Raw genomic sequence first — 18,837 nt, 5'->3', positions numbered from 1 at the left:
GCACAAATCCATCTTCAGATGGTTGTCACAGGTTTCCTTGTTCTGTTGCTGGAGGTCGTTTTGTGTTCACTATTGGGGTGCTGCACTAGGATACACAAAAAGTTTTTTGTTCACTATTTGGTAATACTTTCTAGAGATTTAGTTCTTTTGACCTCTATAAGATCACGTATGAAAAGATTTTACGGTTAGCCAAACGTGAAATGTGGTTGAAGGTTACGTGATTTATGATTCAAATGGCTCTGAGCACTATGGAACTTAACATCTGACAAGGGAACCTCCCCATCGCACCCCCCTCAGATTTAGTTATAAGTTGGCACAGTGGATAGGCCTTGAAAAACTGAACACAGATCAATCGAGAAATCAAGAAGAAGTTATGTCGAACTATGAAAAAAATAAGCAAAATATACAAATTGAATAGTCGATGTGTAACATAAGCCACATCAAGGACGATATGATCTGAGGAGCGCCGTGGTCTCGTGGTTAGCGTAAGCAGCTGTGGGACGAGAGGACCTTGGCTCAAGTCTTCCCTCGAGTAAGAATTTAACTTTTTTATTTTCTAGCAATTGACGTGTGTCAATTATCAAAGTTCAGGCACTCACACAATCAACTTCGCTCTCGAAAATTCCAGGACATGTTCAGATTTGCTTGGACATATGCAGGATTTGACGGTCTACACACGGAAAAAATTGGAAAACGTTAAAAACATATGTTTTGACAGAGCACAGGGAAATCTGTGTGACTGTGAAAGTGTTGCATTCATTTGTTGCAGTTTATGGGACAAACACTTATGTTTTCATCACTCTTTTGGGAGTTATTATCACATCCACAAGAAAACCTAAATCGGGCAAGGTAGAAGAATCTTTTTACCCATTCGCCAAGTGTACAAGTTAGGTGGGTCGACAACATATTCCTGTCATGTGACGCACATGCCGTCACCAGTGTCGTATAGAATATATCAGACGTGTTTTCCTGTGGAGTAATCGTTTGACCTATGACCTTGCGATCAAATGTTTTCGGTTCCCATTGGAGAGGAACGTACTTTCGTCTACTAATCGCACGGTTTTGCGGTGCGGTCGCAAAACACAGACACTAAACTTATTACAGTGAACACAGACGTCAATGAACGAACTGACAGATCATAACTTTGCGAAAATAAATAAAGTAAAATTTTCACCCGAGGGAAGACTTGAACCAAGGGTCTCTCGTTCCGCAGTTGTTCACGCTAACCACGGGACCACGGCGCTCCTGAACAGACAAAATGCTTGATGTTGCTTATCTTGCACATGGACTACACAGTATGTATATTTTACCTTTTTTTTCTATAGTTCCACCCAACTTCTTCCTGTTTTCTCGATTGATCTGTGTTCAGTTTTTCAAGGCCTGTCCACTGTGCCAACTTATAACTAAATCTGAGGGAGGTGCAGCCGGCCGCGGTGGTCTAGCGGTTCTAGGCGCGCAGTCCGGAACCGCGCGACTGCTGCGGTCGCAGGTTCGAATCCTGCCTCGGGCATGGATGTGTGTGATGTCCTTAGGTTAGTTAGGTTTAAGTAGTTCTAAGTTCTAGGGGACTGATGACCACAGATGTTAAGTCCCACGTTGCTCAGAACCATTTGAACCATTTGAATTTTTTTGAGGAGGGTGCGATGGGGAGGTTCCCTTGTGAGGTCATCAGTCCCCTAGAACTTAGAACTACTTACACCAAACTAACCTAAGGACATCACATACATCCATGCCCGAGGCAGGATTGGAACCTGCGACCGTAGCGGTCTCGCGGTTCCAGACTGACGCGCCTAGAACCTCTCGGCCACACCGGCCGGCCGCTGTATGATTCTGTGTGACGAAAGCGCCCTGTTTTCTTTGTCATGAATTTAAAAATCAACACACTTATGGACGTGTATCGTATGAGTACTTTTCAGATCACTGGAACACGCTATACACCACACCATACTCAGTTTAATGAAAGCACACAAGATAAATCTTCTACAAAGCGTGGCCCAACGTCAATAACATAAACAATATTTTCAAAGATGTTACAATGGCGAAGATATTAGGCTACCGATGCTGTAAGATTATATGGGCATGGTAAAATACGTCTTTAGTAGTCCAATGAAATTAGTTGAAAAATCGGAAAGAGAAGTAAAATTGTTTACAACAATTTCGAATACGCCGCACTGTGAGGATTACACATACAAAGGTTATACGAGTACAAACAATACCAAACACTGTGTACAGTACATAAGCACAATAAGATAAGTTTCCTGTTACAGTGCTATAGCTAAATTTGAACATTGAATCCATCGTTGCATTCTACATTACAAATAGTAATGTTTTAATACGTTATATTTACATGTGAATTTTATAATTAAGGTAAAAGTATTCACGTTTAAATGATATTCATGGTCTGATGTATCAAAACGTTACTGTTTCGATAATAAACCTCCAGTAAATTGACGTTTAATAGCTGGCAGATGGATAAAAAAAATGGCTCTGAGCACTATGGGACTCAACTGCTGTGGTCATCAGTCCCCTAGAACTTAGAACTACTTAAACCTAACTAACCTAAGGACATCACACACATCCATACCCGAGGCAGCTCCGAACCTGCGACCGCAGTAGTCGCACGGTTCCGGACTGCGCGCCTAGAACCGCGAGACCACCGCGGCCGGCGGCAGATGGATATTTCCTCAGTGACAGTGCTCCCGAAGTGCCCACTAGGATCTTTCGGCAGTGTTCCCAGTGTGAAGAGAACCGCTGGGACAACTCTAAAAATGGCAAATGGCTCTGAGCACTATGGGACTTAACATCTGTGGTCATCAGTCCCCTAGAACTTAGAACTACTTAAACCTAACCTAACCTAAGGACATCACACACATCCATGCCCGAGGCAGGATTCGAACCTGCGACCGTAGCAGTCGCGCGGTTCCGGACTGCGCGCCTAGAACCGCTAGACCACCGCGTCCGGAGGGACAACTCTATTTCACTGGTTTGCGCCAGAGTAGCTGTAGTTCAGTTTTCAAGTCCTCGAAACTGCCAAGTTGATCAAGTTGTTTCTCGTCGATTCGGCTATTACCTGGGATTGCAATATCAATAATTCATGCTTACTTTTTCTCCATAACTGCGATCTTTAGTGTACTGTGTTCCAGTACTCGATGTATTTGAAGTTTGAAGTCTCACAGTAATTTGGTATGTTTTGTTGTGGTCCCACCAGACCCTTGCCACCGGCAGATGGTCATTTTGGCATCAATTCCAGTGGGTCATTCGCGCTACATTATTGCGTTTCTTCTTCTAATCAGTCTGAGCAATCTCTTTGCATCAGCTCAAGATATGGTCTATCATTTCGTCAGCACTATAGGACTTAACATCTGAGGTCATCAGTCCCCTAGACTTAGAACTACTTAAACCTAACTAACCTAACGACATCACTCACCCATGTCCGAGGCAGGATTCGAACCTGCGACCATAGCAGCAGCGCGGTTCCGGACTGAAGTTTCGTCAGAGTTTTTTCGCTAATTTCTCGATTCTGACTTTGAAGGCGTTAGTTCTGATGCTTGTTCCTGTGTAGCATTAATCATTCCTTGAGTTTTCTTCTTTAGGAACTCGTTGATTGCGAAGACCAGATATTTTCTATATCTACCGGGTGATGAAAAAGTCAGTATAAATTTGAAAACTTAATGTAGATAGAGAGGTAAAAATTGACACACATGCTTGGAATGACATGGGGTTTTATTAGAAAAAAAAAACAAAGTTCACAAAATGTCCGACAGTTGGCGCTGAACAGCAAAACGTCAGTGACCGCGCATGACAATCGTGTATAAAAGGAGCTGTAATGAGAGAATCAGATGCGCCAGCTGTCGCAGCATGTAGACGTTACCTGAAAAGACGCTTTTAGTGAAGCTGTATTATCAGAATGGGGAATGTGCTAGTTCAGCGTTACTATCCTATCGCTATAGGAAGGGGATTCGAACGGGTAAAGGTCCGTTGACAAATGCAGCTGTGGCGAGAATGATTTCGAAGTTCGAAGCCACGGATTGTTTAGACGATAGACCCCGTAGTGGCCGACCGAGCACAAGGCGTAATGCTGCTGAGACAGTTCAGGAAGAAACGGAGACTGTATCGGGTTCGTCTATGCACGGGGAAGTCAGCGCTCGTGTAGTCGCACGTCGCACCGGCATTCCATACATTACTGTTTGGTTGGCACTGAGGCGTACCCTCCGATGCTATCCGTACAAAATCCATCGGCATCATGAATTGTTACCTGGCGATTTAGTGAAGCGGAGGGCATTTGCGGTGTGATCGTTTCAAAAGTTGGCGGAAGATGACGATTGGTTGAGTAACGTGTTGTTGACCTACGAAGCTCATTTCATGCTCCGAGGGTCTGTCAACGCCCACAACTGCAGAATTTGGGCTAGCGAAAATCCTAGAACTGTCGTGGAAACTCCATTGCGCCACGGGAAAGTCGCGGTATGGGTTGGATTTACCACATCTACCGTCATCGGGCCTTTTTTCTTGGAGGAAATGCGTGATTCTGGTTTTGTAACTGCTACAGTGACGGGTGAGAGGTACGCCGTTATGTTACAGAATCGCATCATCCCCAGCCTGGCTGATAAACACCTGCTGGAAAGTACAATGTTTATGCAGCATGGCGCTCCACCTCATATTGCTAGACGCGTGAAAGATCTCTTGCGCGTGTGGTTTGGTGATGATCATGTGCTCAGCCGCCACTTTAGTCATGCTTGGCCTCCCAGGTCCCCAGACCTCAGTCCGTGCGATTATTGGCTTTGGGGTTACCTGAAGTCGCAAATGTATCGTGATCGACCGACATCTCTAGGGATGCTGAAAGACAACATCCGACGCCAATGCCTCACCATAACTCCGGACACGCTTTACAGTGCTGTCCACAACATTATTCCTCGACTACAGGTATTGTTGAGGAATGATGGTGGACATATTGAGCATTTCCTGTAAAGAACATCACCTTTGCTTTGTCTTCCTTTGTTATGCTAATTATTGCTATGCTGATCAGATGAAGCGCCATCTGTCGGATATCTTTTGAACTTTTTTTTTGGTTCTAATAAATCCCCATGTCATTCCAAGCATGTGTGTCAATTTGTACCTCTCTATCTACAGTATTCCGTGATTTATTCAGTTTCCAAATTTATGCTGACTTTTTGATCACCCGGTATTTTCCCTTCAGTCATTATTATTATTATTATTATTGTCCTGGCTCAACAACTCTAACCGTTGTCCCACATCAACTGTGCAGTACCACTACCGTCATTATTGTGGGTACTTCCCTTTTTCCCAATATTAATATTAATAAATCATTGGATATTTTACCTAATTATTATTTTTGTTAGATCTTTCAGTCAATATCTGGCTAAATTCAGAAGGATGCCTGATTAGCTGTGTGATTAGGGCCTAATTGCTCTACTATTGTCATGCGTAATAAAATCATATGTAAATGAATAAGTCAGGGTAAAAGCTAGACGGACGATGGACATTCCAGACGTCGATGTATTTTACACATATAGGAGAATATCACATCAGATTCGTTTATTTATTATTTTTTGGTAGTGTAGTGTAGTGTAGACATACAAAATTCTGTGTAAAAACGAGGGTTAATCTGAAAGCAAGTTCCGTTTGCGCACTACACGAGAACATGATACGTAGCGATGCCTACAATACACCATAATGTAGCTTGGTTCTCTACGTATCGGGCAGCCAGAAAAATGGACGTGAGAGTACTTTGTGCTACAAAGGTTTTCAAAGGTCGCTGCAGCTGTAAATCCTGACGATTTTTCGTCGTAAAAAAAAGGGACATAGGAGCCCAGTGCCCCGTAGACGACGATGTCATCGCAGACGAAACACAGGTTCGGACTGAGAAAGACTGAGGAAAGACGTTGACCGGGTCTTTGCAATGAAATCATCAAAGCAATTAAAGTGATTTAGGTAAACTCGAGAACTGGAAGACAGATGTGAGATTTGCACCAGCTTCCTACCGAATGTAAGGCTAGAGTACTTATCACTGTGCCACCTCACTCGGGGATAATGTACCGCCCGGCCGCAATGATGCGGGAGGACAGGAAACTCGTCGACAACTACAGTGTAGCTCGGAAAGTTAACGGAAAATGCGTTATGACTCACAAAACAGTGTAGTCACATATGATAATGTTCAAAACGTGTAAAAAGTATTCAGGGGAATATCTACGGTCAATAGTTACGGAATCACCCAACCTTTTTCCAAATGTTTCACAAACGGTTTTGTACGAGGTGGTAACTGACAGACAAGGAATCGGCAAATTTTTGTGTTTCGTGGATGCTTTACACTTCCTAATGTACGTGAGATCCACGGAATCTATTCGGATGTGACACACCTGCTACGGTATGCATGCAGAGGTTTTCATTTTCTTTGTAACTTTGGTAGTGGTGATGTTACAAGTGTTCCGTACATAAAGTCGAGCCAAACAGCTGTCTACGTACATTATAGATTTTCGCATTTGACCACGGAAAGCTGCGTAATGCCTACAGAAAATTTCCTCGAAGGCAACTGTGATCATTGGCTCTTAGGACATGAACAATTTGTTCAGTTTATTGGACCAGGCAGAACAATCGATTTACAAGCGTTCATCAAACCGTGAATGAACCTACGAAGAGCAGTTGGAAACAAACGCCATTACATGTTTACCTGTAGCGTAATTTCGCTGTACGACGGCGTCCATAAGCAAACTGCTAGACAACTCGTTCCATAACTGAGTTATTTGGTCAGCTTACGAGAAGGTCTAATTTGGCTCCCATTGATTACAATATCTACCCAAAAATGAAAAAAAATGGCTAACGTCAGAACGTTCAATAACAATGAGCAGCTTCAAGGCATATGAATCACGCAGTGGCTAACTTCTAAGAGGATGGGTCATTATCAAATTACACAGGCTACTCCACCGTTAAATGTTTGGATGCCACCATAAATTTCGTTTAAGCTTAATATGTGTCCAGTGAACACAGATAAACCTGTTAGCTTCTTTATAAATGAAAAAACATCCACGCCTGGAGCGCTGGTATCTTCTGTTTCAGCATTGTGAAAATGAGAAGCTTTGTGCATATGTCGTAGCTGGAATACGACAGCTCAACACCTTTCGTGTGTTTGAACAAGTCATAAATAAATTTTGGCATAAAGCGAGCAAAAAACTTTCTGTAGCTTAACCCAGTGATACACTAGGACGACAAAATACATGGGACAGCGATATGCAGATATACAGATGACGTTAGTATACCATACACAGGGTACAAATCGGCAATACATCGGCAGCGCTATTCTTTGTACTCATGTGATTCATGTGAAAAGGTTTCCGACGTGATTATGGCCGCACGACGGGAATTGAAAGACTTTGAGCGTGGAATGGTAATTGGAGCTAGACGCGTGGGACATCCCATTTCGAAAGTTGGTAGGGAATTCCATATTCCAAGTCTCACAGTGTCAAGAGCGTGCTGAGAGTACTAAATTTCAGGCATTACCTCTCACCACGGACAACCCAATGGCCGACAGCCTTCACTAACTATAGAGAGCAGCGGCCTTTGCGGAGAGTTGTCAATGTTAGCAGATAACCAACACTGAAACATGTGCAGATATCAAAGTGTGTCGTACGACGAACGTATCAGGTACGATAATGTGGCAAAATTTGGCGTTAATGGGCCATGGCAGCAGACTAATGATGCGGGTGCCTTTGCTACGTGGTAAAGTGGAAGTCAAATGAAAGTGTGGAATTGTGCCAGACTTTGAGTTTCCATCAAGTGCATCGCTAAATGAGTCTGCAGACAAGCTCTCTGATGTGTCGTAGCAGTACACGCATTTGATTCCAGACTACGAGTTTCCAATTTGCAACACTCGTTGAGTCTCATCTAGGTACAAGGCAAGTGCTACTATTCTCATGATCTTCTTATCCAAAATGCATGAATGTAAAAAAATAAGAAAAACGGACATAAAATCGGTAAAAATTGAGGCAAACCTGGTATAATTATTACAAATTAATGGTAAATACGTAAAATTGAGGGAACTACGATGAAATACGTAAAATCGCGAAAAACTTGCAAAATTACGTAAACTGACTGAGAATACATAAAATTAGAGAAAAAGTACCATGAAATGCGGGGAACTGAAGTGGGTTGGGGGTACCTGGACACTCAAGACCGGGAAAATCAGAAAAATTATGCTCTGGCTGCATTCAGTTTTAACCTTCCCCCTCCACCTACGCGGGTTTTCCTAACACATATTTCAACAAAGGCGACATAAGTATTACATAGAGCGGCTATATTAAAGGAGGCAAAACATATTTATCCCAATCCATAACTGTGTTCTCACACACGCAATCGAATAAGGATATTACCGAATTACGGTTGATCTCACAAGCTACATTATTGCTTAAGTATTAAGGAGAAAAATCAATGTGTTTATCGGACTTAAGCCATTCCCTAGAGTGTGCTGTAGGAGAGTGGACCGATGTCACATATATATCACCTTTAATAGTATGAGGGTGGTGTACTCGAGAGACGTGGTGTTAGGACGAAATTACTAAATTATCCTGCACATGAGAAAAACTACCTAACATTAACCAGCACTTCTATATGCAAGAGGAACGCTACCAGAGCTGTGGTGATTCTATTATAAGCAGCAAAAGGACTGTTACATCTCCTTTGGCTGTTGGTCATGGTTCTTACTCCCTCATAAGAAGTTGCTGCTTCTTCATGAGTATTTTCGTGCAGCAGGACGTGGGTGGTACCTGAATGTATCAGCAATCGAAAATATTCATGTCGGTTTCTCTTCGCTCTATTTCCTAGTGAGACACAGCCATATCCATCAAAATTGACACTCCTAACACTAATGATAAGCTCAACTGACACGCGAAGTGTATAAGAAGTTCAAACGGTGGATGTACACTTATTACACCTTCCTAGGTCACCAGAAAAGTGTAGAAGGAAGTAGTTTTATCATTTTAAAGTTTGTCACCGTAGTTACTGGGGTAAGAAACTTACGGGTTGTTGTATGTCTGATGTTGTACAAATATATCCAGCATTAGAGTATTAAAAGCATTATATTCCACATGACTATGGCTTTAACAGTATAACAATTTTAGGTTCAGAACTATGTAACCATAGGAATGTGTGCTTATGCTCTACAGACATTTTTCTCATGCTGATACCTTCCTGATACTGACTTCAGACAATAGAACAATGCTTCAGAATTGATAGCACAGTTGATTTACGTGAAATATTTCAAACTCCATCCATCTGGATCTTCATCATCTGTAAACCACACATTTGTCCTTAACCGTCTGCTATATCACCACAACACTCTCATGTCTACTACTCACTGATAGAAGGTGCTACCCTCCCCAACATTCAGGCTTCTAGAGAGATCTTGTGCATCTGGATGGGTGTCGTGTGTAAAACTGGTGCGGAACAGTCGCTGCTGAACAGCAGTTATGGACACAGCTCGCCCTGTTCCTTCACAAGTCAAGGAGAATGTGGAACGGATCTGTCAATATCTGACTTCATCCTACGAATGCAGGAATACTCTGTGACACCCATCTTCATAGGGAAAGATGGCCAGACGTTATCCTAAATTCTGCACTATGATCGATGTGCTGGTAACACGTAGATAACCTAACTGCATCGGTATAGGATGCTGTCTGGTATACTTTGGTGTTCATGGCCAAATGGAGTATTGCACAGTCACCTATTTGCATTCTCAGTCTAATATCTGGTACTTGCAAAGTAGTAGAGGGGTGATCTAGCCATGATACAGAAATTGGAGAGCGATCTGCTATGTCACTGGTTGGCATTGAAATTACGAAACAACTGGTAAAATTGCTAAATGGTTCAAATGGCTCTGAGCACTATGGGACTTAACATCTGAGGTCATCAGTCCCCCTAGAACTTAGAACTACTTAATCCTAACTAACCTAAGGACATCACACACATCCATGCCCGAGGCAGGATTCGAACCTGCGACATAGCGGTCGCGCGGTTCCATACTAAAGCGCCTAGAACCGCTCGGCCACACCGGCCGGCAAATTACTAAAATTGATTGCCCTATCAACTGCGGTTTGTATTACAATACATCGTCCCATTATCAATTATCTCTTTCCTATCCCATCCGTACACTATTGAATACCACGGATGATTAACTGCCACTGTTTGGATGAGATGTAGAGAGCCTTGGGGGAACACTGGGTATCTGCTGCTTGTCACTGTGGCCCATAGGATTAAATGTAGAGGTCATTACTTTCAGACAGTTCTTTGGAACTGTTTCTCAATGCTGCAGACTCATCCAATGTCCGTATGTTGTGATGCCCTCCACATGCTTTTTCTTTCCATCAATATGATAACAATACCTCTTTTCATTTCCATTACCTTGCACATGTTATGAACAGCACCTTCTGGTGATGGTCAATACTGGAACAATAATCATGTGCATGACTGCAAAATGAGGAAGCAATGCTCTTCGAAATGGGACACTGAGACATCCGCTACCACATCACTGTGGAAGATGAGATTAACTGTATAGGTCATCACCTTCAGATAGCTGTTGGAAATGCTCTACAAAGCCGCCGACTCTTCCAGTTTCCATATGTTGCAATGTGTTCCATATTTTTGCCACTGCAAAACATCGCCTCCATGTTTCATTTTTTACCAAACCATATGTTGTGAAAGCTTCTTAATTTACACCATTGGATGCTCAGCTTTCTGTGAGAGCTAATGGATCGAAATTTGATTATATCGGTTTAGCACCTGACACAGACCTCGAGGTCATGGTAGAGAAACAAAGTGTATGGCGATGTACAAAGCTGTACTTGTACACTGCTTGGATGTGTTACAGCCAAAAAACAATGAATTAAACTGTTTATGAAACAACAATACAGGAACCCTCTCTTGTGACTGATAGTCTGTTTGATATGGTCTTCTTCCAGTTTTGCTGATAAAAATTTAAGCAGGTTTGTGCTAGCGACTTCAAGCACTGGGCACTTTCTCCAATGGAGTGATTCATGTATACGTAATACGCTCGATGTCAAGTCACAGACGGTATTTGTTTTCCGATGTAACAGAGAGAGAGAGACATGGTAAAATCTTATAGCAGTTTCTATTACGTGGGATGGTATAACTACTTCAAGTTTGGATGCGGAAAGTCCTCTCAAAACTACACCGATTTTGTTCATAAAACTAATAGAATTTGACAGTATCTTGTCTCATGGGATCTTGACTGTTTTATTATTATCATCACGGTTGCCTGTTTAAAAATAGGTCTTACCACAAGTCTTATGTTATTTCATACTTCATACACTCTAATTATAAAGCAGACATGACTGAAATTATAGCTCATTGTGGAATCTAGAAATGATAGTGTTTTTTTCCTGACATGTGAGTAGATTTTGTGAAGCAGGCTATGATGATCAAATGGCATACACAAATAGAGTGCAAGAACCTGCTGTGTGATAGAAACTTTACAGACGTGTCGGTAGAGGTGAGTTCTTGTTGTTGTTGTTGTTGTTGTTGTTGTTGTTGTTGTGGTGGTCTTCAGTCCTGAGACTGGTTTGATGCAGCTCTCCACGCTACTCTATCCTGTGCAAGCTGCTTCATCTCCCAGTACGTACTGCAGCCTACATCCTTCTGCATCTGCTTAGTGTATTCATCTCTTGGTCTCCCTTTACAATTTTTACCCTTCATGCTGCCCTCCAATACTGAACCGCAACAGCCAGGGAGAACGCTGGGTGAGCAGCAGCCCTATATGGTGATACCAAGAACGGAGGCGTCAGTCATATGCAGTGCGTAGCCGCTACGAACAGGCTCGTTGGTCTAGGGGTATGATTACTGCTTCGGGTGCAGGAGGATCCGGGTTCAAATCCCGGACGAGCCCTTGCGTTTTGTGCAAACGTGTGGCAACTACCGGCATGCCGGCGGCTGTTTCGCGCATTTACAGCCGTCCAAGTAAGCACAAAAACCAAGTAGCCAGTTCTGAAAGAGTTTCATGTATCATTTGAACCATCTGCCCTCTGGTGGTGGGACGTTTGAAATTGATTTAAATGATCACAGTAGAAATTGTAGCAAGTGTCTTGTTGAGTGCTACGAAAAAGTGTTTCCGCCGGGAATCGAACCGGGGACCTTCTGCGTGTTAGGCAGACGTGATTACCGCTACACCACGGAAACTGCTACGCTGCACATCTGACACAACTTGTAGAACGATCGCAATTTTGGCGTAAAAATCACTTTGCGGAAACGCACAATGCAGGTATTTCGCATTCATATGCAACAATCGACAGCACCCTTGCCTGTCTGAATGCCATCACGAATAAGACCCCAAGAAGTCGTCGTAAATGCTCGCGGCCGAGTCCTCAGTAGCATCAGCTACTCTTTCTTTCCGTACGAGGTACCGTCAATTCACGCAGTCGCTATTGCAAATGATGTCACCAAAAGCAATCACTTCGTTAGAGGCAAGGTGACTTAATTCGACTGCATTCCATTATCTTCGTTTTGCTTTTGTTGATGCTCATCTTATATCCTTGATGCCTCAGAAGATGTACTACCAATCGATCCCTTCTTCTAGTCAAGTTGTGCCACAAACTCCTCCCCAATTCTATTCAGTACCTCCTCATTAGTTATGTTATCTACCCATCTAATCTTCAGCATTCTTCTGTAGCACCACATTTCAAAAGCTTCTATTCTCTTCTTGTCCAAACTATTTGTCGTCCATGTTTCACTTCCGTACATGGCTACACTCCATACAAATACTTCCAGAAACGACTTCCTGACACTTAAGTCTATACTCGATGTTAACAAATTTCTGTTCCTCGGAAGCGCTTTCCTTGCCATTGCCAGGCTACATTTTATATCCTCTCTACTTCGACCGTCATCAGTTATTTTGCTCCCCAAATAGCAAAACTCATCTACTACTTTAAGCGTCTCATTTCCTAATCTAATTCCCTCAGCATCCTCCGACTTAATTCGACTACATTCCATTATCTTCGTTTTGCTTTTGTTGATGCTCATCTTATATCCTCGTTTCAAGACACTGTCCATTCCGTTCAACTGCTGTTCCAAGTTCTTTGCTGTCTTTGACAGAATTACAATGTCATAGATTTTAATACCTACTCCGAATATTTCTTTTCTTTCCTTTACTGCTTGCTCAATATACAGATTAAATAACACCGGGGAGAGGCTACAACCCTGTCTCACTCCCTTCCCAACCACTGCTTCCCTTTCATGTCCCTCGATTCTTATAACTTCCATCTGGTTTCTGTACAAATTGTAAATAGCCTTTCGCTCCCTGTATTTTACCCCTGCCACTTTCAGAATTTGAAAGAGAGTATTCCAGTCAACATCGTCAAAAGCTTTCTCTAAGTCTGCAAATACTAGAAACGTAGGTAAGATAAGTCGTAGGGTCAGTGAGTTGCCGATCTAAATGTCAAATGTAAGTATGCAGACGGTATCTGATTTTGATGTAGCAGAAGAGAGAGACAGAGTAAACTCTTGTAGGAGGTACTACTACATTACAGTCTCTCACGATTTGACTCGTAAACACCATTGTGATATACCATCGCATTAGTAAAACGGAACCTGCCATGTGTACAAAACAGCAACATCATCATGAATTATAGCTTGTTGTTCTTTCAAACGTAAATTGATTGTGTTTATTCTAACATGTGATTAAGTGGCGTGAAAAATTGTATTCTATAATGTTATTTCATGTGTGAAGTGTCTGTAATACGCATTTGGATGACAGTTTATTTACAGACACTGATTTGAATGCGAGAGGCGCTCTCAGATAGTGTACTCTGTCTATCAAGCTGAAAGAAATTGCTTAACATACATGTATTTTCTTTGGAGTTTAAATTCTCGCTTTTTCTTTAATTCGGTGACAGTTTCAAAATAACAAGGACATTCTGTGGTGATTGGTAGCTTTTTCAGCAAAACAGTGGAACCTTTTTTTTCTAATTTTATGTGGGGTGGACATTTATACGCCTCTGCAGTCTGATCATTTGTAATCGGTGATGGTGCACTTCATGTTGCAAGATAATGAGGTGCGAATTGTATCTTGCTGTTGAACATAAAAACCCTACCGACTTTGCTCATAAAACTAAAAGAGAATGGACTGCACATGTTTTCGTGGAAAGGGGGTGTTTATTATAGTGTGGTGCAGGGCTGTGCTGCTGAATTTTAGATGGAGAAACAAGTTGAAGATGGGGTGGCCCTCCATTTATGTCCTACTGCTTAGTTGACTTTACATCCTTTTGTTTTGGCAAAGGGCCGATGCTGCCCATTGCCTTAAGGCGAGCTGGGTGCCACTTATGTGTCGGCAGGACGGCGGTATGTCACAGATAAATACGCATTGGTGAAGGGGGGATGGAGGGAGGTGGAGGGATGAGGGGTTGTAAGAGGGCCTCTCTAATTTCGGCAGTTTGTGATTGTACATCGAAAAGAACATACTTTCAGCTACTGCTCCCTCTGTAATCTCTTGGGATGACGATTGTCCCCAGTACATGTGTTGCATTATGACCTATTCATTACTAGTGCTGGTTTTTTGCACGACAATTTCGATGTGTAATTACAGCAGTGAAGCGTTTTCCATCAGTTGTGGTAGCGTGTAGTGGCATCAAATACCTGGGCTGCAGGGTGATTGTCGAGCAGGCGTCTGTAGCGAATGCTGACGTCAAACAGCAACAGATATATTCCTTAGCTATATGCATACAGATAATACAACTCTTAAACTTCTCTCTGCCCAATAGCAGCATCTTGTCAGTTGAATATACTTCCTTCCGGCCGGCCAGTGTGGCCGTGCGGTTCTAGGCGCTTCAGTCTGGAACCGCGTGACCGCTTCGGTCGCAGGTTCGAATCCTGCCTCGGGCATGGATGTGTGTGATGTCCTTAGGTTAGTTAAGTTTCAGTAGTTCTAAGTTCTATGGGACTGATGACCTCAGATGTTAAGTCCCATAGTGCTCAGAGCCATTTGAACCTTACTTCCTTCCAAAAAAATAAAGATAGTACCTGCCACTCCAGCCTTTTTTCCCTCCAGCTTTCATGTGAAGCATAGAGTTTTGAGTGCATCTGCCACTAGTTTCGAGTGGTATTGCGAAATTTTTTCCCAGCAGGATAACACCAGTTGTATGACGGGTTTTTGAGCTGTATTGTATTGTAGACAGTCCTTGTATAGCGCTTTGCATACAGTTGTGTAATTAGGGCCAATATTTACGATTAATTCTGTAATTAGGACCGATCTTTACTTCAGCTTCCCAACCAAAAAAAATACACTAACCTAACCTTCCTCTCCTGCATCTGAGCAGTTTCCATGTGTTGGAGTATCCACTTGGGATTTTCGTCCACGAGAACCATGGTTCTACTCCCAGAAAGGGCACCGCCATTTTTAATTTGCCACCAAATCCCAACTGGGGGCGGAGGGACGTTAGCACAGCCCTGGTACAAGCAAATTCCCACAAAAATTCGAAATTCCTGCCAAGATTAGAAATTCTTACAAACAGGGTAGACGGGGGAAGGGGAGGCTTAGGGGTGCAGGGGGGAGGAGCGGAGGCCCATGTGCCAGCCGAGGAAACCACGTGACGACATCTGGGTGTGGGGGTGGGGGTGGGGGGATAATTAACTGCTCAGTCTGATTAATTTGCATATAAGTTTGATATCAAAATTGTCCTCATACCCCCATCTCCTTATTCCTGCAGTGCCATCCAGTACTAAGAGATGTACTGCTGGCTTATCTAAAAGTCTGCAAAGTACATCTGCTGTCAAAGATTCTAGACCATCATTGCTGGTGAAACTGATTTTATGAATAGTGGAACTATGTACATGATTTAGTATGGACGAATGAACAACATGGACATAGATAATTTCGAAAATAGTGATAAGAAAAAACATTTCTTTCACATGTGCTGAGTAGAAAAACTATGTATATATAAAAATTTCAGTTCCTCTTCATAAAGTATCACGCAGTGGAACTATAAGATATATCAATGTTGTATCTCTAAAAGAAAATTGTTGTCACTCTGTGTTTAATTCGCAAGAGGGTTTAGTTCTCACATATAAAGGCATCGGTTTCTGCTATGATCTAATGACTTTTTCAGAAGATAATGTAAAAATAACACACTTGCTCAAGAAAGAGTGCTTTTTAAGACACTGAACAACTTATACTGCTTCAATATAATAAATCGGTTGACTCTTTCAATAAGAATATGTTATTCATATCGAATACAAAACGCAATTAAGTTGTATTTCTATTTCATTAAGGCATATACAGGAGTCAATTTTGGCTTTCTAATGGAGGTATCTCAAATATTTACTCAAACTGCAACAACCCACTGTTTTCAATAGAAGATACTCTAAAAAGTGTTGGAGATGAAGTAGAATGTGTATTAAATTCAAATGTTTCACTGTATGTGACAGCATAAAATGTCAAATGATATGTGCTGCAAGCAAAAGATCACTGTGGTTTCTTGTATGAAAATGTAAAAAAAAGTCTGTATGAACAAATTTATATCCATAGAATATTTTTCTTTTTTTTCAGCGCTTCTGTAGTAAATCATAACGCCTCATCGAACTAAGCATTACAGCAGGATGCAATTTACAGATTATGGTGGTGATGATGAAGATGTCGATGATTATGATGACGATGAGGCCCATGTAGGAATGTTATACGTAATATTTTGATGTTGTGTGTACAGAAATGAGACAAAATTTAATGACAAGGCAGAGGTGCAAAGAGAGAGAGAGAGAGAGAGAGAGTTAGCGAATTTTCTGCCATGTATAAATCAGAGAGATTACGGTGAGGTAACGTTGTGAAATAATTGTACATAATTTTATTTTATCCATTGCTGTTAGTGTTGTTGTGATGTGTGCACACACATGGAATGAAATTTAATGACGAAGCAGTACAGTATTTACAAAGATAGAAAGAGAGAGACAGAGAGATAATTTACTGTGGAGTTAGGCGCGCCAGCATCTGGGTCTGTGTGTGTGAGAAAAAGAGATTGTCAACGAGACATGGTGCCAACTCACACAATTCAGAGGCAAATGTCTTTGAACATGGCGCCAGTTCAAGTGAAGCTTACATAATTCTTCTGTAAATATTGCGGATCTTTGAACTTTGAGCTATTTTTATGCAACTCAGGTGACTGACTGCCTCATTTTAATACTGCCCTGAGACTGGCTGGAAAGACGAGGGAAGGGGGAAAGAGGAGGGGAGAGGCAGTGGGAGGGGAGGGGGACAAGAGGGAGAGGGAATGGAATACAAAGTGCAGTTGTGCTGATTCAGGCACTGCACTTTTGCATTCTATTTAAATTTCTCTGCACTGATATCTTGCATTTTTATATTTCCCACCGCCTTCACCATCTTGCATTTTTTAATTTCCCGCCACTGTCACTTTGGATTTTTCAGTGATTGCAGTGTCTTCTAGGTGTGGATCAGGCACTCCACAGATATAATACTCTCTGGAGACACTGAATTTAATTGACGAAGGGACAGTTATAAAATACAGTTAATGAAGCTTGCAGAAGGGAATATAGACGTCAAAAAAATTAGGCTGACAGAACCTGCAAAATAACAGAACAGGAAAGGCTGGTAGGGAACGTAAAGATGTAGAAGCATGGGTAACTATAACAACGCTAGATACCGCTTTGTTTAGGAAAATTAAAAAGGCCTCTGGAGAAGAGAGAATCACAAGTATAGATATTAAGAGATAAGGTGGTAATCCCATATTATGCACAGAACAAAAAGGTGTAAGAAATATGTGGGAAGGTCTTTCAAGGAAAATGAAACTGAAAACAATGTAACTGAAAGGGAAGACAAGGTAAATGGAAAGGAGGTGGAAGTTATGATATTCCGACCAGCATTCGACAAAGCACTGAAAGACCTAACTTGAAACATCGAAACAAGGCACCGGATGTAGACGATAATCCCTTGAAATTATTGAGTTACTAGGGAGAATATATCTTGATTAAACTGTAGCCCTTGTATGCTACATACTTGTATATGACACAGGCAACGTTTGAAGAAAAATGTAATAATGAGAATATTTGGAGAAAAATATAATAATCGCAATTCCAAAGGAGGCGTGTCCGACAGTTATGGACATATAGAATCAACAATTAAATAAGCCATGGTTGCAAATTACTGACAACGAATTTTTCACAGTAGAACAGAAAAGTATTAGAAAATCTCGGATAGGATCAGATTGGATTCCAGAGTCATGTAGGAACACGAGCTGCAGTACTGTCCTTACGATTAATGTCCTGCGTTGATAGCATTGTAGATTAAGGTTAAGCCTCTGGTAATTCTGACTGGACTACACTCTTCGAAATTCTGAAGATACCAGGTACAAAATAAGACGAAAGAAAGTTTATCTACAACTTGTACGAACACCAGACTGCAGTTATAAGAATCAAAGGGTATGAAAGGGAAACCGTAGTTGAAAACGAAGCGAGGCAGTGTTGCGGACTGTCTCCGATGTCACTGAGTCTGCACACTGAACAAGCTAAGAAGGAAATTAAGGAGAAGTTTGAAAAAAATCAAAGATCGGGGAGAATAAATTGTAACTTTTAAGTCTGCAGATGACGTTGTCCATCTGCCAGAGACGGCAAAGGACTTGGAGTAGTAGTTGAACGGAATAGATAGTTTCTTGAAAAAAGATTATAAGATGAATACGAACCAACTTAAAACAAAGGTAATGGAATACATTCGAATTAAATCAAGTAATGCAGGAAATAATACAGTTAAAGTAGTAGATGGTCTTAGTTATTTGGGTCTGAAAAATAACTGACGATGACCAAAGCGCACAGGATATACAG

At 41.8% G+C, this 18,837-nt stretch overlaps 2 non-coding genes across 2 annotated transcripts; one reads left to right on the top strand and one right to left on the bottom strand.

Moving 5' to 3' along the window:
• Positions 1 to 11,836: 11,836 nt before the first annotated feature.
• On the top strand, positions 11,837 to 11,908 carry Trnap-cgg (transfer RNA proline (anticodon CGG)). Its single transcript has one exon. It is a non-coding gene; the product is annotated as a tRNA-Pro (tRNA).
• Positions 11,909 to 12,125: 217 nt separating this feature from the next.
• Trnav-aac (transfer RNA valine (anticodon AAC)) lies at positions 12,126 to 12,198 on the bottom strand. Its single transcript has one exon. It is a non-coding gene; the product is annotated as a tRNA-Val (tRNA).
• Between the last annotated feature and the right edge of the window lie 6,639 nt (positions 12,199 to 18,837).

The sequence above is a fragment of the Schistocerca nitens genome, chromosome 1, assembly GCF_023898315.1.
Source record: "Schistocerca nitens isolate TAMUIC-IGC-003100 chromosome 1, iqSchNite1.1, whole genome shotgun sequence".
Taxonomy (NCBI): domain Eukaryota; kingdom Metazoa; phylum Arthropoda; class Insecta; order Orthoptera; family Acrididae; genus Schistocerca; species Schistocerca nitens.
Note: the sequence above shows the minus strand (reverse complement) of the source record. Positions and strands in the feature narration are given on the sequence as shown.